The sequence below is a fragment of the Aedes albopictus genome, chromosome 2 (assembly GCF_035046485.1).
Source record: "Aedes albopictus strain Foshan chromosome 2, AalbF5, whole genome shotgun sequence".
Lineage (NCBI taxonomy): Eukaryota > Metazoa > Arthropoda > Insecta > Diptera > Culicidae > Aedes > Aedes albopictus.
Window position 1 is genome coordinate 277,909,000 of NC_085137.1, and position 22,368 is coordinate 277,931,367.

Here is a 22,368-nt window from a genome sequence, read left to right on the forward strand (position 1 = left end):
GCCGATGATCTGCCTTCTATTGCATCCAGCTGCTCGGTCAGGAGGAACCGCCAGTTATTCTCTAAGGTAACAGAGCCTGGTATATGTCTGGCCGAAGCCAGCGGTACTGCACCCATTAAAAAGCCTTATCTTTGTGTCAGCCTGGGAATGTCCATCCCCAATACGCTCCGTATGCCAAGCCTCCGTACATCGCCGATGATCTGCCTTCCATTGCATCCAGCTGCTCGGCCAGGAGGAACCGCCAGTTATTCTCTAAGCCTGAGGATGTCCGTCGCCAATCCGCTCCGTATGCCAAGCCTCCGTACATCGCCGATGATCTGCCTTCTACTGCTTCCAGCTGCTCGGTCAGGAGGAACCGCCAGTTATTCTCTAAGGTTACAGAGCCTGGTATATGTCTGGCCGAAGCCAGCGGTACTGCACCCATTAAAAAGCCTTATCTATTGTGTCAGCCTGGGAATGTCCATCGCCAATCCGCTCCGTATGCCAAGCCTCCGTACATCGCCGATGATCTGCCTTCTACTGCATCCAGCTGCTCGGTCAGGAACAGCTAGTTTTTTCCCTAAGCCTGGGAATGTCCATCGCCAATTCGCTCCGTATGCCAAGCCTCCGTACATCACCGATGATCTGCCTCCTGCTTCATCCAGCTGCTCGGCCAGGAGGAACCGCCAGTTATTCTCTAAGGTAACATGGCCCGGTATATGTCTGGCCGAAGCCAGCGATACTGCGCCCATTAAAAAACATTTTTTCTTGTACCAGCATAAAAATTTACACTGCAAATCTGGTTCGATTGCCAACCCGAAGTCCATGTACGTCGCCGATGATCTACCTCTCACTACATCCAGCCGTTCGAAGGGGATTCAGCTATTCTCACAGGTAACAGAGGCCACCCATCTACATCAGCAATCCGGCCCTACTGTCAAGACTTAATACATCATCGGTGATCTGCCGTACTTCAACCAGCTGCCTGATTTGAGAGAGTATTTCCTTATTATCACTTTTTTAACTGCTATTTGTCAAATGATTGCTATAATGAATTTTACATGAAATCTAATAACTGTAATGTAAGCTAGATTTAAGTCACACTTCCTTAAAAGAGAATTATTTCTCACTGGAAGTGTACCTGAATTGTACAAAAATTTGAAAAGAAGAGTAGGTTTTGTGCCTCTTGGAGAAGTGATCCAATTAATTAAAGGAATTCCGCTCCCAGGGGTTTTTCCCTACTCCAAATAAAGAAAAAAAAATAAATAAATAAATAAAGTGATTAGAAAAGTCGAATATAGTGGTTTTGAATTTCTGATCATCGCAAAGAGCCGATCCTGTGACAAAGAGTTTGGGAACCCCTGGAGGCAAGGCTGGTTAGATCTTGTCCCCAGCGAGCTCCTCGGGATTATCCCCTTTGAGTATAACACTGTGGAGTATACCTGTTTGATACTAGCATTACCAAATGAGTTAGAAGACTGCTAACTGAAAGAACTGCAAGAAGTGTCAGAATGTTTGTACCCTGTTGATTTAAAAGCTGATGCTCATACAAAAATGCAAGATAAGGTCAAACAATAGGCTTTTTTCATTCAATCTGGAGAAATATATTATAAATGAGTCTTAGTTGTGAACCACATTCATTTTTAACATGATTTATTTGAAAAGAATGTCTAAATTATGAAACAAGTAGTTCATGCTAGAAATTTGAATACTTTCGGTGCCATTTTTCGAAATGTGAGCCGTCCAATGTATGTTATATTAGCCAGAATACAGTCTAGAATATATTGGGAGCTATTAGAAGATGTAATAGTAGTAAACGCTGTGATTTATGCAAGTGAAACCATCATATTTCATCAAAACAATATTTAAATACGTGATTTTTTTAATGGTTTGTGTTATTTTTTCCTGTTCAAAACATTGTTTTTCGTAAATTTTCAACCTGCTTTGGTCATTAAACTTTCATTAGATTCTTTTGAAACACTTCCGATAAAAATAACTACATCAAATATCAATTTGGAAACATTTACAATATTATGACATATTTATATGAGATGCATGCAAAATTAATATGGCAACACTTCCAGAAACGATCTAATTCATGACTTACAAGTCGATCTACAATGCAAGTCATCATACAAAATGATTTTGTTGGATATTTTTCGAAATTTGTTAGTTTTTTATTATGGAATTCTAAAAATTGTACAATTCGGCTAAACGAATGTCTAGGCAAAAATATGACATTTGAAGGGTTTTTACCCTCGTTTTTGTTCCAGTGTATATGTAAGTGTGATGTATCACATTTTTATAAAACAGTACAAAATATACTATCACTACGATAAAAAAGTTTTATCATAAAATCTTTTGTATGAGTTTCCTGACAATTTTTTGAAAATTTTTTGGCCTCGGCTAAACGAATGTCTATCACATCTTCTGGGGATTCTAACTGAATTTATTTCCAAGTATTCCTCCAGGAGATCTGGATGGATATTCTTCCAGGAATTCCTTCTGAAGACTCCTCCAAGAGTTCCCTATGGAAATTCTTTCAGGAGTTCTCTCTGGATATTGCTCCAGGAGTTCTCTCTGGGAAACCCTCCAGCAGTTCCTTCTAGGGATTCCTCCAGAAGCTTTCTCTGGGGATTCTAGGAGTACCCTCTGGAAATTCCTTTAGGATTTTCTTCTGGAAATTTTTCCCAGAAGTTTCTTTTGAAGGTTCCTCCATGAGTTCTTTCCCGCAGGAGTTTATCTAGGAGTTCCCTCTGGGGATTCTTGCAGAACTTCTTTCTAAAGATTCCTGCAGGATGGTGATTCCTCCAGAAGTTCCTTCTGGGGATTCTTTCAGAAGTTACCACCGATCATTGTATGAGTTACCAATGGGAATTCCTTCAGGATTTTCATCTGGGAATTCCTCCTGCAGTTTCTCAGATGGTACTCCTGAAAGAATCCCCAGAAGGAACTCTTATAGGAATTCTCTAGGAGGAATCCTTTAGGGGTTTCTTCTGGGAATTTCTCCAGAAATTATTTCTAAGGGTTTCTTCAGGAATTCCTTCGTACAGTAATAGACATTCGTTTAGCCGAGACCAAAAGAAGTGTCAGGGAACTCATACAAAAGATTTTATGATAATTTTTTTTTATCGTAGTGATAGTATATCTAGTAGTGTTTTATAAAAATGTGATACTGAAACAAAAACGAGGGTTAAACCCCTTCAAATGTCATTTTTTGCCTAAACATTCGTTTAGCCGAGGTAAATGAAAAATTGGTTTTCAATAGATTTTTTTTGCAATTTCGTGAGTATACTTCGAGTATATACTCCAAAGCATTTAGTTTATGACGTGTTAGCAAGATAATTGACCTTAAAAGTTTATTTATTTGTGAAATTCAGAGAAATATTAAAAAAAAAATGTCCCGATAAGGAGAAGCGACGATAAACAAATTTATCTAAGAAAAATGATTTCTGTAAATACTCAAACGTAAGCTAGATTTGCAGTTTTGAAAGCATGGCACAGAATTATTGTTAGAAATGTTCAAATTATTGCATAAAATGTTATATTGGTTTTTGGTTGTTTAAACTTTAAAATGGGATTGATAAAAGCTAAAATATATAGTTCTGCATTGAAATAAAGACGTGCCCTAATGCCTGTTGTTACCGTTTCGGGTACTTTACCCTGTGATCCAACTCCGAGCCGATGCTATTTGAGAAGAGAGTCATAGGGTTTTGTTTATTAACTGCTGGTTTAGTTTGTAAGTCACTCAATACTTGTAAGCAATATTGTATGAAAGTCTATACATCAGCAATACTCAATTAGAATAACTATAAGACCCACTCCCAATCCCAACTGTAAATTCAAATAGGAAGGAAAATTGTAACACACGTAACACCATGCACATACACATAAAGAGATGGGAGGAATGAAGGAGTGACGATTGAAAAGATTCGAGGGAGGGGCGAAGGAGGAATGAATAGTGGTTGGGAAAAGGGACCCAAGCAGCACCTGCAACATCATGCAGATTGTGGCTTTCTATGCTTTGGTCTAAATGAGTTGCACTAGAAGCACACGAAACTTCCATCTTGTCAGCTGAGTTGCATTTAAACTCCGAAATTCGTAAAGTTGTGGCTTTGTTTCATTGAAACCACAAATTACCCCGTGTTTGACCTCGATTCGTGGAGGCGGAGCTTACATATTGCTCGCAAGTGATAATACAGTCAGCTTACATTAAGAGTGTTATGTAACATGCATGAAACATCTAACTCTGGTTTGTTTGTTCAGATTAGGTTTCATATGCGTTACAGAAAACTTGAGCGTCTTTTCATTTTGACAGTTCTCTAACTTGTGACAAATAAGGTGCAATAAAGTAACAAGTAACTTCAGTAGCTTTTATGGTGTGTTGAGCATCGATTCTCTCACAGAGCTTTTGGTGTAGTATGTAAGGTGAGTAGATAATACTCCTGGTGTCCATGGTTCGAGTCTGGACAAAATCTTTTCCCAACCTTTTTATAATTCCTCCTCGTTTATGTTGCATAAGAATTCAGAATCTGCGCTTTTTGGGTTTCAAAGAAGAAGCAATTGTGTTCTGTCGTCCGTAATACGGACAGTGAATAAATTGCACTAAGGTTGCTGTTACTGGATTAGAAACAAGTCGTGTTGCTTGGGGAGGGGAGGTATGGATTAAGGTTTGCCAAGAGAAAATCGGATTGCGGAGTTCTTTTCCACTCGAAACTTCAAGTGTTCAACATCGTTCGAAAAGTTTATTCTACACCGAGAGTCGCCTTTGAGGCCCACATATAAGTTCAGTGAAGTGAACTACAGTCAGAAGTAGCTCCAGATATTGGCCATTTAGTGGAAAAGAAAAACCTAGTTAGAGCGAAAGCCAATTAAGTACCTGTTGAGTCAGGTAACCTAACCTATAGAAACCCCGTGTGGCATTCCTGTATCCTAAGACCTCCCCGAATTCCCTTTAGGACCCGTCCAGAGCGTCCGCTCCGAAACAGCTAGGAGCAAGTAGCCAGTGGAAACCGTGAATAGTGACCCACGTGGAGTGTTCATCCTAAGGCCAGGTGTACGCAAACCCTGTCTGGCCGCCCACGTGGTGAGAACATCCTGCAACAGCCGTCTCGACCAACGGCCACAAGCGAGAGTCATCCGAAGAACCGCCTACTCCATCCCCGATCTCCCCGAACAGCCCACCTCCGCCGGCCGGCCCCCTACATACTCACACCGACACAACCGTAAGTAACCGTAAGCCAATCCGCTCCGTATGCCAAGCCTCCGTACATCGCCGATGATCTGCCTTCTGCTGCATCCAGCTGCTCGGTCAGGAGGAACCGCCAGTTATTCTCTAAGGTAACAGAGCCTGGTATATGTCTGGCCGAAGCCAGCGGTACTGCACCCATTAAAAAGCCTTATCTATTGTGTCAGCCTGAGAATGTCCGTCGCCAATCCGCTCCGTATGCCAAGCCTCCGTACATCGCCGATGATCTGCCTTCTACTGCTTCCAGCTGCTCGGTCAGGAGGAACCGCCAGTTATTCTCTAAGGTAACAGAGCCTGGTATATGTCTGGCCGAAGCCAGCGGTACTGCACCCATTAAAAAGCCTTATCTTTGTGTCAGCCTGGGAATTTCCATCCCCAATACGCTCCGTATGCCAAGCCTCCGTACATCGCCGATGATCTGCCTTCTATTGCATCCAGCTGCTCGGTCAGGAGGAACCGCCAGTTATTCTCTAAGGTAACAGAGCCTGGTATATGTCTGGCCGAAGCCAGCGGTACTGCACCCATTAAAAAGCCTTATCTTTGTGTCAGCCTGGGAATGTCCATCCCCAATACGCTCCGTATGCCAAGCCTCCGTACGTCGCCGATGATCTGCCTTCCATTGCATCCAGCTGCTCGGCCAGGAGGAACCGCCAGTTATTCTCTAAGCCTGAGGATGTCCGTCGCCAATCCGCTCCGTATGCCAAGCCTCCGTACATCGCCGATGATCTGCCTTCTACTGCTTCCAGCTGCTCGGTCAGGAGGAACCGCCAGTTATTCTCTAAGGTTACAGAGCCTGGTATATGTCTGGCCGAAGCCAGCGGTACTGCACCCATTAAAAAGCCTTATCTATTGTGTCAGCCTGGGAATGTCCATCGCCAATCCGCTCCGTATGCCAAGCCTCCGTACATCGCCGATGATCTGCCTTCTACTGCATCCAGCTGCTCGGTCAGGAACAGCTAGTTTTTTCCCTAAGCCTGGGAATGTCCATCGCCAATTCGCTCCGTATGCCAAGCCTCCGTACATCACCGATGATCTGCCTCCTGCTTCATCCAGCTGCTCGGCCAGGAGGAACCGCCAGTTATTCTCTAAGGTAACATGGCCCGGTATATGTCTGGCCGAAGCCAGCGATACTGCGCCCATTAAAAAACATTTTTTCTTGTACCAGCATAAAAATTTACACTGCAAATCTGGTTCGATTGCCAACCCGAAGTCCATGTACGTCGCCGATGATCTACCTCTCACTACATCCAGCCGTTCGAAGGGGATTCAGCTATTCTCACAGGTAACAGAGGCCACCCATCTACATCAGCAATCCGGCCCTACTGTCAAGACTTAATACATCATCGGTGATCTGCCGTACTTCAACCAGCTGCCTGATTTGAGAGAGTATTTCCTTATTATCACTTTTTTAACTGCTATTTGTCAAATGATTGCTATAATGAATTTTACATGAAATGTAATAACTGTAATGTAAGCTAGATTTAAGTCACACTTCCTTAAAAGAGAATTATTTCTCACTGGAAGTGTACCTGAATTGTACAAAAATTTGAAAAGAAGAGTAGGTTTTGTGCCTCTTGGAGAAGTGATCCAATTAATTAAAGGAATTCCGCTCCCAGGGGTTTTTCCCTACTCCAAATAAAGAAAAAAAAAATAAATAAATAAATAAAGTGATTAGAAAAGTCGAATATAGTGGTTTTGAATTTCTGATCATCGCAAAGAGCCGATCCTGTGACAAAGAGTTTGGGAACCCCTGGAGGCAAGGCTGGTTAGATCTTGTCCCCAGCGAGCTCCTCGGGATTATCCCCTTTGAGTATAACACTGTGGAGTATACCTGTTTGATACTAGCATTACCAAATGAGTTAGAAGACTGCTAACTGAAAGAACTGCAAGAAGTGTCAGAATGTTTGTACCCTGTTGATTTAAAAGCTGATGCTCATACAAAAATGCAAGATAAGGTCAAACAATAGGCTTTTTTCATTCAATCTGGAGAAATGTATTATAAATGAGTCTTAGTTGTGAACCACATTCATTTTTAACATGATTTATTTGAAAAGAATGTCTAAATTATGAAACAAGTAGTTCATGCTAGAAATTTGAATACTTTCGGTGCCATTTTTCGAAATGTGAGCCGTCCAATGTATGTTATATTAGCCAGAATACAGTCTAGAATATATTGGGAGCTATTAGAAGATGTAATAGTAGTAAACGCTGTGATTTATGCAAGTGAAACCATCATATTTCATCAAAACAATATTTAAATACGTGATTTTTTTAATGGTTTGTGTTATTTTTTCCTGTTCAAAACATTGTTTTTCGTAAATTTTCAACCTGCTTTGGTCATTAAACTTTCATTAGATTCTTTTGAAACACTTCCGATAAAAATAACTACATCAAATATCAATTTGGAAACATTTACAATATTATGACATATTTATATGAGATGCATGCAAAATTAATATGGCAACACTTCCAGAAACGATCTAATTCATGACTTACAAGTCGATCTACAATGCAAGTCATCATACAAAATGATTTTGTTGGATATTTTTCGAAATTTGTTAGTTTTTTATTATGGAATTCTAAAAATTGTACAATTCGGCTAAACGAATGTCTAGGCAAAAATATGACATTTGAAGGGTTTTTACCCTCGTTTTTGTTCCAGTGTATATGTAAGTGTGATGTATCACATTTTTATAAAACAGTACAAAATATACTATCACTACGATAAAAAAGTTTTATCATAAAATCTTTTGTATGAGTTTCCTGACAATTTTTTGAAAATTTTTTGGCCTCGGCTAAACGAATGTCTATCACATCTTCTGGGGATTCTAACTGAATTTATTTCCAAGTATTCCTCCAGGAGATCTGGATGGATATTCTTCCAGGAATTCCTTCTGAAGACTCCTCCAAGAGTTCCCTATGGAAATTCTTTCAGGAGTTCTCTCTGGATATTGCTCCAGGAGTTCTCTCTGGGAAACCCTCCAGCAGTTCCTTCTAGGGATTCCTCCAGAAGCTTTCTCTGGGGATTCTAGGAGTACCCTCTGGAAATTCCTTTAGGATTTTCTTCTGGAAATTTTTCCCAGAAGTTTCTTTTGAAGGTTCCTCCATGAGTTCTTTCCCGCAGGAGTTTATCTAGGAGTTCCCTCTGGGGATTCTTGCAGAACTTCTTTCTAAAGATTCCTGCAGGATGGTGATTCCTCCAGAAGTTCCTTCTGGGGATTCTTTCAGAAGTTACCACCGATCATTGTATGAGTTACCAATGGGAATTCCTTCAGGATTTTCATCTGGGAATTCCTCCTGCAGTTTCTCAGATGGTACTCCTGAAAGAATCCCCAGAAGGAACTCTTATAGGAATTCTCTAGAGAGCTCCTGGAGACATTCGTACCGTGCGATACAGTCGTCAGTTTCACGCGTCCGGGCTTTTCCTCGTTTTATTTTTTCCAAATCTAGTGTTTTTTACGAGGTGCAAATGCAGCAGTGTGCAGAGAGAGCAAACCATCGTTTGTACCCAACGCCGCGCGGTGCGGGCTGACGGCCGCCGCCCCAGCATCCCTGAGTGTGTGTGCACAACACCTTCCGACTGTCTTCGGCAGCAGCGCAGTGCAATCAAAGTTAAGTACACCGTTCCCTTTTGCTGTTTTCCTACACTCCACCGTCTCGTTTGATTAGTTTTTATTTAGTACATTAGTAGTTTTTTTTCTCTCACATTTGTGTTAATATTTTTTGTTAGTGTTCAATTTTGATCTTCGTGATCGTTGTTGCTTTTGAGCGTGCGCTCCGTGGCGGTGGTTACCTGCCGCAATGGGTGATGATGATGATGCCGGGGGTCAGGCCCGGATTAAGGATTGTGGGAGCCCGGGGCCCGAACGGACGTGGAGGCCCCTCGGAGAGATGAGCAAAAATATTTTTCTTTATTTTTGAACAGTACTTGAGCAATATGAAGAATAAAGTTAATGTTGGCAACCAAAAAAGGTTTTTGTGGGGGCCCCTAAAATGTGGGGGCCCGGGGCCCGGGCCTCCCACCCCCCCCCCCCCCCCTTAGATCCGGCCCTGCCGGGGGTACGTCTTATCCCATCAACGAAGCCTTTCTGTTGGCTTCGGGTGCACCGATCCAGCAAAATGTGAATCCCTCAATCTGGCGTTTCTGCAATGGACGCCAATAATACCCCTCCAACGTCCCACCACCTCAAGACTTCCCGACTTTGGCGGGCCATATGTTGTTTTCTTCCGACCCAAAGGCAAACGTTTGAACACCGTTCAAATCAGCAAGGATCTGACTAAGCGGTATTCTTCCGTTGTCTCCATTGACATGGTCGGTACAGCTAAGCTTCCGGCGACAGTAGGTGACCGAAAACAGGCTAATGAGATTGTGGCCTGTGAGTTATTTACACTTGAGTATGTTACCCTCACTCCCATGAGCTCTAACTCTCTGCTTCGGCCCTCAAGACACTCTTTCAGGGTCGGCTCGGTTACTGATCGGGAATACAAACACGAGGTATCTCTTAACTATCGGTCGTTTATTGTGGGTACTTACAATATTCGTGTAGGTGTGTGTGTGACTGTGGACGGTGGCCGGCCGGCGTGGGGATCTCTGCTGCGACGGTGACTTCGTAGGATGGGAGCTGACGATGGGCGGTGGGGCAATGCCAGGACTGCGACGTAGCAGTGACGGGGACGTCGGATCGGGCGAGTTACCACGCGGTCGATCGGGCTTTGGGGTGCTACGACCTCGCTGGCGAAGACCTCAAGGCGGCAAGTGACGGAGAAGGCGGAATGGACGCTCGGCCTTTCCTGCTGGTTTCTGACCACGTCTTCTCCTTGGGTGGTACTCACCCGACACCGGATGGGACTCGCTGTTCACGCAAAGATGCGTTTACTTTTGGCACGGGGTGGGCACGTGCTCAGCAGCCCTTCAATCCACACTATACAGCGGGTGGATTAATTGAGGGAAAACCGCCTCAATTTTGGTAGTTAATACCAATGGGTCCTAACGGGAAAATAGGGAAATGGGTTCCAATGAGGACTATGCTAACCGGTCCACTTTTTCTCAACAATTTACCTGATTCTTCAGTATTCAGCTCAGGAGTAACTTCTCCACTTAAATCAACTTCACTTGAGCACTAACGTGATACTCCACGATTTATAATAATTTCCTCTGACTTTTGAACACCTGTTAACTGCTTGGTGGTTGGAGTGGAAAAGATCGGATCTTCCCGATCGGACCGGTAGCTGACCCCAAATTTCCCTTTCCCATTCCATGTCCCAAATGTCCCATTTTCCTTTCTTATCCATTATCCATTGCATTGCCCAAATTTCCCATTACTCCATGATCCCCTTTGGTGGGCGTTGTTTGGTGTATGTCAAGTGTAATTTGTGTATTCAATCTGACCGTTCATACTGGAGTGTTCACATTCATTTTACCTATCTCCTATGCTCTGTATTACCTTAAGGTCATTCAATATGATTTCGCTAATATTTTAATCAAATATTTCTGATTGGAATCTTTATTTTGTGTTTAATTTTGTGTTTATCATTATATTTATTTTTAATACTATGGCACTCATGCTCTTCTTGTCAAACAGCAGTATACTGCTGGTCTGTTCTCTCATCCGGTTTAATGTGAGAGTGCCATTCTCGCTCTGTTAGGGCTTATCTCTTAGGGTAAAAGTACCTAAACGGTAACACTACCCTACCTTCCCCCCTAAAATAAATCGATGACGAAGTTCTCGATTTATTTTAACATGATCTTATTCAATTTATTCCTACCCAGGTTTGAGGTGCTTTTTCATCAAGCGGACTCGACTTTCACAATAGAAAACATCTGGATGGATAAACTACCAAATTTTAACGTTTCACTATTTCTTGTGAAATCATTCCAACGAATTCATTTTTTTATTCCGAATTGATTATTTGATCTTATATTCTCCCCGTCATCTACACACTAAGTTTTTTTTGCCGAATCTCAGCAAAACGTTTGCCGAGATTGGCACCGCCGAGTGCTCGGCAACCATCTCGGCAAAAAATAGATTTGCCGAGATCTCAGCAATCATAAAACTGACAGCTAACGATATTTTTGCCGAAATCTCAGTAATAATATTTGCTGAATCTCGGAATGTTGTGTTTTGTTTTTGTTTTGGAATCAAAAGGAAAAAAAACTCAAAATAAAAAGAAAAATTCCGCTTTGATTTTGCACCCACTTGGAAATACCTACGATGAAACGATTTTGGTCTCGCATATTTATTTAGGTTTACATTTACAATAAAAATAACGATTTTGCGGCACACGACGGTTATTCCTCATCTACTCCAAAGGCAACACCATGCAGGGAAACACCGAACAGCTCCTCGAACGCGACTGTGAATTTCAGTATTAAAATGATGATGCCGCCAACCTGTAATAAATTGTAAATGAACATTAATTACCAATAGTTACAATATTTACAGAATAATTGCATTCTTGAATACTTACCAACACTTTTTTGCGCTCATCGTTCTTCCTTTTTTCGGTTATCTCCATGCAGCACTGATTTATTTTTGTTTGTCTTTTTTCCCACTCAGGTGGCGGCGACAAAAGTGACAGTTGTGTTACCGAAATTCGGTAATAGATGATAAAATTGCTGAATTTTCAGTAATCTCGTTTGCTGATTTCAGTAAAATCTATGTTTGCCGATAAACTCAGCAAAAAATGCTGTCAGTTTTCCGAGTTTTCAAGCCATTTGCTTATATCTCAGTAAAACATTTTAGACAATCTCGGCAAACATGTTCTGTTTGCTGAAATGTCAGCAAAATGCGGGTTTGCCGATTGAATTCAGCATATTTTTCTGCCGAGCTCGAGAATTGATTTTAAGTGTGTAAGTACCTTTGCGGCACTCAGAGGAAGATATTCAATCTCTTTGGCTTAGTGAGTACCATCAAATCAAGCTGTTACTCAAAAGTACATCGTCTTTGCTGGAGGACTGACGTGATCTCTGTTTCGACCGTATTCTTTCCCAGCCTATTGTGCTTTCTGCTGACTCTAACAGTACACAGAATTGACGAGTTGTTTTGGCAATATACATTGGAGCAAAAAGACTAAGTGTTTTCTAGAGACGTAATGCAGACTGAACCGGTGTAAGAAAGATCTGCTACGCGAGGATTGAAAATGGACATTCTTCGGTTGGACTTATTTATCAGTTATATTTCAACGACGCTGATTACCCTTGACAAAAACTACAAAGACTACTTTGACAGTGTTTTTCATTTAAAATTTTTTTTGGCAAATCCAAATTTCATCGCTGTACCAGCTAAATGAGCCGTTTGAACTTAATTTGCTCACTTTTATCTTCTGACCTTGACTTTGACCTGGATGTGACCTTGACCTGAGCGATGAACCTATTCTATGACGTAATCAGCTATTGAACTTGGTGGTTTTTATTGTCTATTTTCTTATCTAATATGTACAAGTTAAGTAGTAAGTTGAAAGTTATTTACAAGAACAAATTTATCATTCTGGAATCCCCGGCTTCAAATCAGCTGCCGAAAAGATTCCCAAATTTTTGCCAGACTCATCTTCGAGCTCATATGAGCTCGTACCCCGTCTTGAGATTATTCGACACGGAATATAGGCGGGTCCCAATTTCGCGTTGAAACTTTCTCCTGCTACCGATTGAGCAAAACTTTTGCGGTAGACTTTTTGTCCTACGGCATAAACGGGTGCGGATTTGCGATGTCGCAAATTGTAGTTATTCGTACTCTTATCGTGAGCTTTCTTCAAATTTTGGATGACTGAATTGTAAACCTTCTGGTCTATGTTCAACCGTTGCTCCTGCCTCTCATTCTCTGAAATGTCCCTGGTGTCGACATCTAGTCGATGCTCTTAAGAATTCTCCTCTAGCAATAATTTCATGGCCAAATAAAATTCGGTAGGGTGAGAACCCGGTAGATGAGTGGACCGTGTTGTTCAAAGTATGTTCAACTTCGGATATTTTCGTATCCCAAGTTTTCTGGTCTTGTTCCACATATGTGCGGATACATGAATTGATTGTCCAGTTTAATCGTTCAACAGGGTTGGCCTGGCTATGATGCCGCGCGTTGGCCCAGTGAACAACCCCATAGCGCTCAAGGAAACTCTTGAAGTCCTTGCTGAGAAAAGTGCTAGCATTATCGCTTATGAGGATTTCGGGCACAGAGTACCTACGAAACCAGAACTCTTCCATAGTTTTAATAACCAAGTCGGTACTAATTTTCCTCATCGGAAATAAAAGTGTCCACTTCGAAAACAAATCCATTAACACCAGTAAGTGACTGTTTCCAGATTTGCTTCGTGGTAGTGATTGTATAAAGTCAATGGCGAGGATTTGGAAAGGCTTTGTACAGATCCTCTGCCTTCCCATCTCCGGATGCTGGGAGACATTCGAGGGTTTACATACTTTACATGTCTCGCATATTTTCATATGGTAGATGCCATACGAGGCCAAAAATATTTCCTGCGCACTTTGTCGAGTAGTTTTTCATAGCCAATATGGAAAGCTTCATCATGCTCCGCTCTGAGAATCGCCTCTCGCGAGCTTTCCGGAGCACAGACTTTCCATTCAAAAACATAGTCTAGTGCCTCAGTCTTAGAAGGGACAAATTTATAAAGTTTGCCGTCCTCTATTTTATAATCTAGATGATCGTCGGGGTTATTCTGAACTTGATCCCACAGAGTGGAATACCAGGTATCTAAAACGTCTATAGTTTCTACAGCACGGGACAATGCATCGGGTATTATGTTGTCCCGTCCGCGGCGATGACGGATCTCCATATCATACCCTTGGAGCTCAATGCTCCAACGGCTTAACCTGGAGGTGGTCCTCCACTTGCCCTTCATGATATGCGTTAAGGCGGATGCGTCTGTTACCACCGTGAAATGCGTACCATCGATATACGGACGAAACTTTTCTATTGCCGAAAGTACTGCAAGTCCCTCTTTTTCTGATGCTGCATATGATTGCTGTGCCGGGGAGAGCTTCTGGGAGAAGTACGCAATAATTTTCTCCCCCTCTGGGTGCTCTTGCGTTAGGATAGCCGCAATCGCACAGTCACTCGCATCTGACTGGATCACGAAGGGTAAATCGAAATCGGGATTGCATAACACTGGGGCCGTAATTAAACATTCTTTGATTTTCGAGAACGCTTGTTCAGCAGACTCGTTCCACCGGATCGATTTCGGCTTATTTCGAAGCAGGTTGGTCAATGGAGCAGTGTACTCGCTGAAAAGTGGAACAAATCGCCTGTAATAATTGGCCATTCCAAGAAACCTTCGAAGCGATCGTATGGAATTTGGCCTCTCGTAGTTAATAATCGCCTCAATCCTTTCAGGGTTTGGCCGAAGGCCCTTTGACGAGAGAATATAGCCTAAGTATGGAAGTTCTTTCAAGCAGAACTTCGACTTCTCCATATTTACCGAGAGATTCGCTTTTCTCAAGCGCTCGGCAACCTCTCGCAGACTTCGGATATGCGCCTCGAATGTTTCGCTAGCTACGACGATGTCGTCGAGATAGACGAAAACACCCGGCTCCAATTCGCCATAGCCGAGAACATCGTCCATCAGTCGTGACAAAGTAGCCGGACTGTTTACGAGTCCGAATGGCAATCGGGTATATTGAAATAATCCTCTCCCTAGCACCGAGAATGCAGTGTACTTTCGTGAAGTGGGATCCAGTGGTATTTGCAGGAAAGCCTTTGTAAGGTCAATCGTAGACAAATACTTACAGGACCCCAATCTACTCAGTATCCTGTCCTGATGCGGGAGAGGATAGGCATCCCGTTTTGTACGTTCGTTTAAACGTCGGGCGTCTAAACAAAGTCGAACCTCACCTGTTGGCTTAAGCACAGGTACGGTACTCAAAGCCCATTCACTTTTTGATTTTTCGATCACTCCCTGAGTGATCATTTTGTCGATTTCCCTATTGATCTTGGATTGCATTTCTGGGGAAGTGGGGTAAGGGTTAATACGGATCGGTGGTGCATGTGAAAATTCGTCTTTGATTTCTATTCTGTGCGATATCAACGAAGTGGTATCGAGCACTTCCCCCTCCACTGATCCTTTATATAGTCCCTTCACTTCCTCCAGTCTTTGCATCTGTTCATCACTCAATTCGTCCTGCTCATGCTGCTCATCTTGACTCTCACTTGCGATCGTGTCAAGTTCGTAAAGCTCTGATGATTTGAGAAACGTGAGTTGTAGTCTGAAAGCTTTCCAAAAATCTTCGTCGCCCAATATTAACCTACGGTTCAATTTGGGAGCAATCAAGGCCGGGATTATATGGCATTCTTGATTGTAAGTAATTGGTAAATTAACATACCCTTCTATCTCAATTCCTGCTCCTGATGTGGTCTTAATTGTCACCTCTGAGGGATAAACTTTAAGACCAAGTTCTTTAATTAATTTGCGAGACCCTATGCCAAGTACGGTCCGCTGTGCTCCGCTATCTAGGAGCCCCAAAATCTCTTTTCCTAGTATGTTTACCTTGATGAATGGTCTGGCGTCTCCTACGACCCTAACGAAAATTTCTTCAACAGTCTCTTCAGTCTCATATTCCTCTACAGAAACTGGCTCGAAGCCATTCTGTCGCAGGTTTGTGTAAATATCGTCGAGGCTAGGAGGGTTGGATTGGATAGCTTCGGCTTCCTCCTCTAGGCCGAGCTCTCCTCGTTTTTTGGGCAATATGGGCAGGTTTTTGTGAGCACATCGGGGAACCCACAGATACGACAAAACTTTCGTCGGTCTTGGGAGCATTCCCCATAGTGATGGCCTTGTCTACGACAGTTGTAGCAAATGCCGATAGCCGGTCGTTTGTATTGGTCGACAAGCTCCTGCAAGTTTTTCGATGGTTCTCCCTTCAGTTTGAGCTCAACCTCCTGTCTACTATAACCCTTATTGCTCTGTTTGGATTCACTTCCAGATTTAAGTGTACTTTGTTCGGTTCTGGGTCTTTCCGATTTAGTTTGTGATTTGCTGCTTTTACTCGGTTGATTAGAACTGGCGATTTCGCTCACCTGACTGGTACGGGATCGCGTGGGATTTTCAAATGGCTTTTGGAAATTAGCCCAATTGTTTTCATCCACAACTCTGCCAAAACGTTTGAGTTTCGACAGCGATCTGATATTGGCTCCTGTCATGGCATTTTTGTAGTCAAAACGCATGTTTCGCCACACTATATCGGAAAGACCCAGAACCGAACAAAGTACACTTAAATCTGGAAGTGAATCCAAACAGAGCAATAAGGGTTATAGTAGACAGGAGGTTGAGCTCAAACTGAAGGGAGAACCATCGAAAAACTTGCAGGAGCTTGTCGACCAATACAAACGACCGGCTATCGGCATTTGCTACAACTGTCGTAGACAAGGCCATCACTATGGGGAATGCTCCCAAGACCGACGAAAGTTTTGTCGTATCTGTGGGTTCCCCGATGTGCTCACAAAAACCTGCCCATATTGCCCAAAAAACGAGGAGAGCTCGGCCTAGAGGAGGAAGCCGAAGCTATCCATTCCAACCCTCCTAGCCTCGACGATATTTACACAAACCTGCGACAGAATGGCTTCGAGCCAGTTTCTGTAGAGGAATATGAGACTGAAGAGACTGTTGAAGAAATTTTCGTTAGGGTCGTAGGAGACGCCAGACCATTCATCAAGGTAAACATACTAGGAAAAGAGATTTTGGGGCTCCTAGATAGCGGAGCACAGCGGACCGTACTTGTTACGAATTAGTAACTCATGCTCAACCTCGTCAATAGACAGATGCGAAACATTCATCTGCTTATACAACGATTGCAACTCCATCTCTAACGATTTTCTTTTACACGTAATCCAAGCAAAATCAATCGTCCAGCACAAACGATGTATATTTCAAAGATTCCTAAAGATTGTTCAATTCTGAAACCACGTGTTTCACTGCAGGGTAGAATCAAGACCCATTAATCAAAAATCCGTTGCAAATCTAACGGTCTCAACGATGACAAAAAAAACCCGAGATTTGGTAATTTACTATTCTAGGTGAATGCTTTTGCGAGTGTTCGCGCACTAGTAAGTAGAAACGAATTGAAAAAAAAAGATCTAATCAAACTTTCAAGCGGATAATGAAACGCTATCAGCACCTTCACTTTCGAAACCAGCCTTCACAGAACGAGAATTCCTATAGCTTTGACCCTATCTCACTCCAGTTCACTCGTCTTGCATCCCAGATCAGTTTTATCAATTAGTTGGGCGCCATTTGTTACCCTCACTCCCATGAGCTCTAACTCTCTGCTTCGGCCCTCAAGACACTCTTTCAGGGTCGGCTCGGTTACTGATCGGGAATACAAACACGAGGTATCTCTTAACTATCGGTCGTTTATTGTGGGTACTTACAATATTCGTGTAGGTGTGTGTGTGACTGTGGACGGTGGCCGGCCGGCGTGGGGATCTCTGCTGCGACGGTGACTTCGTAGGATGGGAGCTGACGATGGGTGGTGGGGCAATGCCGGGACTGCGACGTAGCAGTGACGGGGACGTCGGATCGGGCGAGTTACCACGCGGTCGATCGGGCTTTGGGGTGCTACGACCTCGCTGGCGAAGACCTCAAGGCGGCAAGTGACGGAGAAGGCGGAATGGACGCTCGGCCTTTCCTGCTGGTTTCTGACCACGTCTTCTCCTTGGGTGGTACTCACCCGACACCGGATGGGACTCGCTGTTCACGCAAAGATGCGTTTACTTTTGGCACGGGGTGGGCACGTGCTCAGCAGCCCTTCAATCCACACTATACAGCGGGTGGATTAATTGAGGGAAAACCGCCTCAATTTTGGTAGTTAATACCAATGGGTCCTAACGGGAAAATAGGGAAATGGGGTCCAATGAGGACTATGCTAACCGGTCCACTTTTTCTCAACAATTTACCTGATTCTTCAGTATTCAGCTCAGGAGTAACTTCTCCACTTAAATCAACTTCACTTGAGCACTAACGTGATACTCCACGTTTTATAATAATTTCCTCTGACTTTTGAACACCTGTTAACTGCTTGGTGGTTGGAGTGGAAAAGATCGGATCTTCCCGATCGGACCGGTAGCTGACCCCAAATTTCCCTTTCCCATTCCATGTCCCAAATGTCCCATTTTCCTTTCTTATCCATTATCCATTGCATTGCCCAAATTTCCCATTACTCCATGATCCCCTTTGGTGGGCGTTGTTTGGTGTATGTCAAGTGTAATTTGTGTATTCAATCTGACCGTTCATACTGGAGTGTTCACATTCATTTTACCTATCTCCTATGCTCTGTATTACCTTAAGGTCATTCAATATGATTTCGCTAATATTTTAATCAAATATTTCTGATTGGAATCTTTATTTTGTGTTTAATTTTGTGTTTATCATTATATTTATTTTTAATACTATGGCACTCATGCTCTTCTTGTCGAACAGCAGTATACTGCTGGTCTGTTCTCTCATCCGGTTTAATGTGAGAGTGCCACTCTCGCTCTGTTAGGGCTTATCTCTTAGGGTAAAAGTACCTAAACGGTAACAAGTATCACGTTTACCTTCCAAGCGCCCAGATTGAGATTTTGGAGAAGGTCGCCGAAGGATCTTTGACCTGTGAAACGATCATTCAAGGCTGTGGTCGTTTCCATAACCCTTCTCTACCTCCTGTCCAGATACTGGATTGCCGGCAACTGCATTCGGTCTCCCAGGAGGGCGAGAAGAAGGTTTACACACCATCTGATGAATTTGGTGTAACCTTCTCCGGATCAGCATTATCAGATCTGCTGGCGATTGGCAAACTTCGGCTACCTGTGAGGCTGTATGTACCGAAGGTAATGAATTGCATCAATTGTAAGCAGCTGGGCCACACCGCCCAGTACTGCAGCAATAAACCTCGCTGTGCAACATGCGGGGAGAGACATGTGGACGGTGCGTGTAAAACGCCACCCAAGTGTGTTTATTGTGGCAGCGACCTATGATCTGATTGCTTGCCTGAGGTACATACAGCAGAAAAAAACATCAAAAACGATCGTTGCAGCAGCGATCACGGCAAAGCTACGCCGAAATGCTGAGAAAAGCTGCTCCGGTCGTTGAATCGCACAACATCTACTCGTCTTTGTCTCTCGATGGCCCTGATCATCTAAATCTGAGGTCGGGAATGGGGTTCCCTTTGTTTTTAAGCGTGAAACCAGGAAGCGGATGAGGCTCCAGAGACCCACCAAAAAACCTCGGAATCTGCCTAGCAGTGACCCCCAACCTACCGTGACAAATTCTAGGAGTGTCAAGAAAAGCACCAAACGTTCACCACCTGGATTCAAAATCCAAGATGAACGAGATTTTCTTTCACTCCCGGGAACATAAAAAATCCTAGATGTCCCACGTTTTGCGACTTCTCAGCCAGAAAGGCAGCATTCGGAGAACCAGGAGCAACCCCTTGGTGTTCCGATATTTACACTTCTGGCATAGTAGACATCATTCTGAACTTCTTCAATGCATCCGACTCAGTGTAGAACATTGTTAAAGGGCTTCTCCTTGTGTGACCCCGCTTTTGAAGCAGTTGGCTTCTCAAATGCCCCTCCTTGCAACATTCGTATCTTTCGATGGCTAATTTAACCACCGAGGTCTGTGCTACACTGGAACTGTCGTAGTATTGTACCGAAATTAGACGTTTTTAAATGTTTACTTGGCAATTACAATGCGATGTTTTTGCGTTACCGAGACATGGCTGACACCCGATGTAACCTTACCTTTTTCCGATTTCAACATTATCTGTATTGATCGGTCCGACTCGTACGGTGGGGTGATTTTAGGGATCAAAAAGCAGCACTTTTACAGAGTCGATATTCATTCGATGACAAGCATCGAAGCCATCGCATGTGAGGTGACTATCCGGGGTAAAACCTTCAGTGTTGCCTCCATATAGCTTCCACCGAGAACTGCGATATCTCGCAGGGATCTCGCCCACATCTGCTCGGTTATGCCTGAGCCACGGCTGCTCATGGGGGATTTCAACTTCCATGGTACAGGCTGTACGATGACAGCCGTTCAACATTGATATATGACCTCTGCGACGACTTTAACATGACAATTTTGAACCCCGGAGAAGTTACGCGAGTGGCGCCTCCAGTGAAAGATGGCAGTCCTAGAGACAGCCGATTAGACCTCTCAATCTGTTCGAGCTCACTATCGCTGGAGTGCACATGGAGGGTTATCCAGGATTGCCATGATAGTGATCACCTTCCGATCGTTGTTTCTATTTCCAATGGTTCACATCAACCTCCACCTATCGACATTTCCTATGACCTCACGAAACACATTGACTGGGGGAAGAACGCGGAAGAAATCATCGACGGTGAGCAATCGGTAGAAGTCCTTCCACCGCTGGAAGAGTATCGGTTTCTTCGTTGCGCTTCAGGCACAACGTCGACCTGTGCCAGGTCCGTCGGTTCGCAGGAAACCCCCCCATCCGTGGTGGGATGGCGAGTGTACAGATATCTATCGCAAGAAATCCGCTGCGTTCAAAGAGTTTCGGAAACGCGGTTCGGTCGAAAACTTTAAGCGGTACACTTCCCTTGAAAGCAAGTTTAAGAACTTGGTCAAGGCAAAAAAAAAGCGGTGAGGCGCCGTCCACAAATTACGTAACGCTCTAGGGGGAGGGGGGGGAGTATGGCCAAGCGTTACGGTTCATACAAAAAAAATTGAGTTTTCATACAAAAAAGCGTTACGGAGGGGGGAGGGGGGGTCTAAAAATCTCAATTTTAGCGTTACGTAATAAATGGATGCTGCCTGACTGGCGTCGGTTCGTCGAGGGTTTGTCACGCGAGACATCGATGAGAACTCTTTGGAACGTCGGGAAGAATGCGTAACGCGTCGTCAGTTAACGAGGATCGTGAAAGCTCTCATCGGTGGATTCACAAGTTCGCAAAAAAAATGTCCAGATTACGTACCCGTGGAACGAATAATTCGTGACGTTTCCGATAATAGGGACGATATGGATAGGCCGTTTTCGATGGTTGAATTCTCACTTGCTCTTCTTTCATGCAACAGTTCCGCTCCAGGAATGAATCAAATTAACCCTCCAATACCCAAATTTTTTATTTTGATCTAAATATCATTTTTCGTCATCTAAAATCGATTTAAACATGTTTTGGAAGATGATTCTTTTTAATTCTCGATTTCGAGAATTTCAGTTTTTGATTTTTCCATTTTTTATTTTTGAACATCCCCACACTTTTATATTTTTCCTGGAAGCCAATTTGGGAAACGGATTTTTTGAGATGAAAACATTTTGAGATTTTATGATAATTGTTGAAATATTATTATTTTAAATTTTTTTCACAGAAAATTTTATTTTCCGTGTAATTTTAAGGAAAATAATTTTAGAGTGTATTCGATTCCCTTAAACTATTAAACAAGGATAATTTGGGAAATTTTTTAAATATGTTTATTGTAGCGATTCAATACAAAATAAACAATGACTTCTAAAAGGTGACTAAAACATCAATTTTCCAATGATTTAAAAGAAATGTAAATACGCTTAAAAATACACCAAAAACCATTTTGAGATATACAGAACAGTCCTAAATATCAGCCAAAAATATAAAAAAATTGGTTTTCTACGAAACAAAAATTACAAAAATGCTCAAACTATACCCCGTCTAAAGGCGGGATTGGGTATTAGAGGGTTAAGTTCAGCTTGCTTAAAAACCTCCCCGACGTCGCTAAGAGGTGCTTGTTGAACTTGTTCAATCCGTTCCTGGACAGCAACATCATTCCGGATGATTGGAGACAAGTGAGAGTGATAGCTATTCAAAAACCCGGGAAACCCGCGTCGGATCATAATTCGTACCGCCCAATCGCGATGTTGTCTTGCCTACGGAAGTTGTTGGAGAAGATGATTCTCTTTCGACTAGACAAATGGGTTGAATCGAGTGGCATGTTGTCAGATACACAGTTTGGTTTCCACAGAGGCAAAGGAACAAACGACTGTCTTGCGTCAGAAATTCAGCTTGCCTTTGCTCAAAAGCAGCAAATGGGATCAGTGTTTTTGGATATTAAGGGAGCTTTTGATTCAGTTTGTGTCGATGTTCCTTCCGACAAACTACACGAAAGTGGCCTTTCACCAATTTTGAACAACTTTTTGTATAATTTACTGTTTGAGAAGCAGA

The 22,368-nt window shown here is 43.0% G+C and overlaps 1 protein-coding gene across 14 annotated transcripts in view; it reads right to left on the minus strand.

The window, feature by feature from the left end:
* The window catches only part of LOC109398163 (F-actin-uncapping protein LRRC16A), a 632,161-nt gene that overhangs the window by 319,718 nt on the left and 290,075 nt on the right, over window positions 1-22,368 (minus strand). The gene's annotated exons all lie outside the window — the stretch shown is intronic.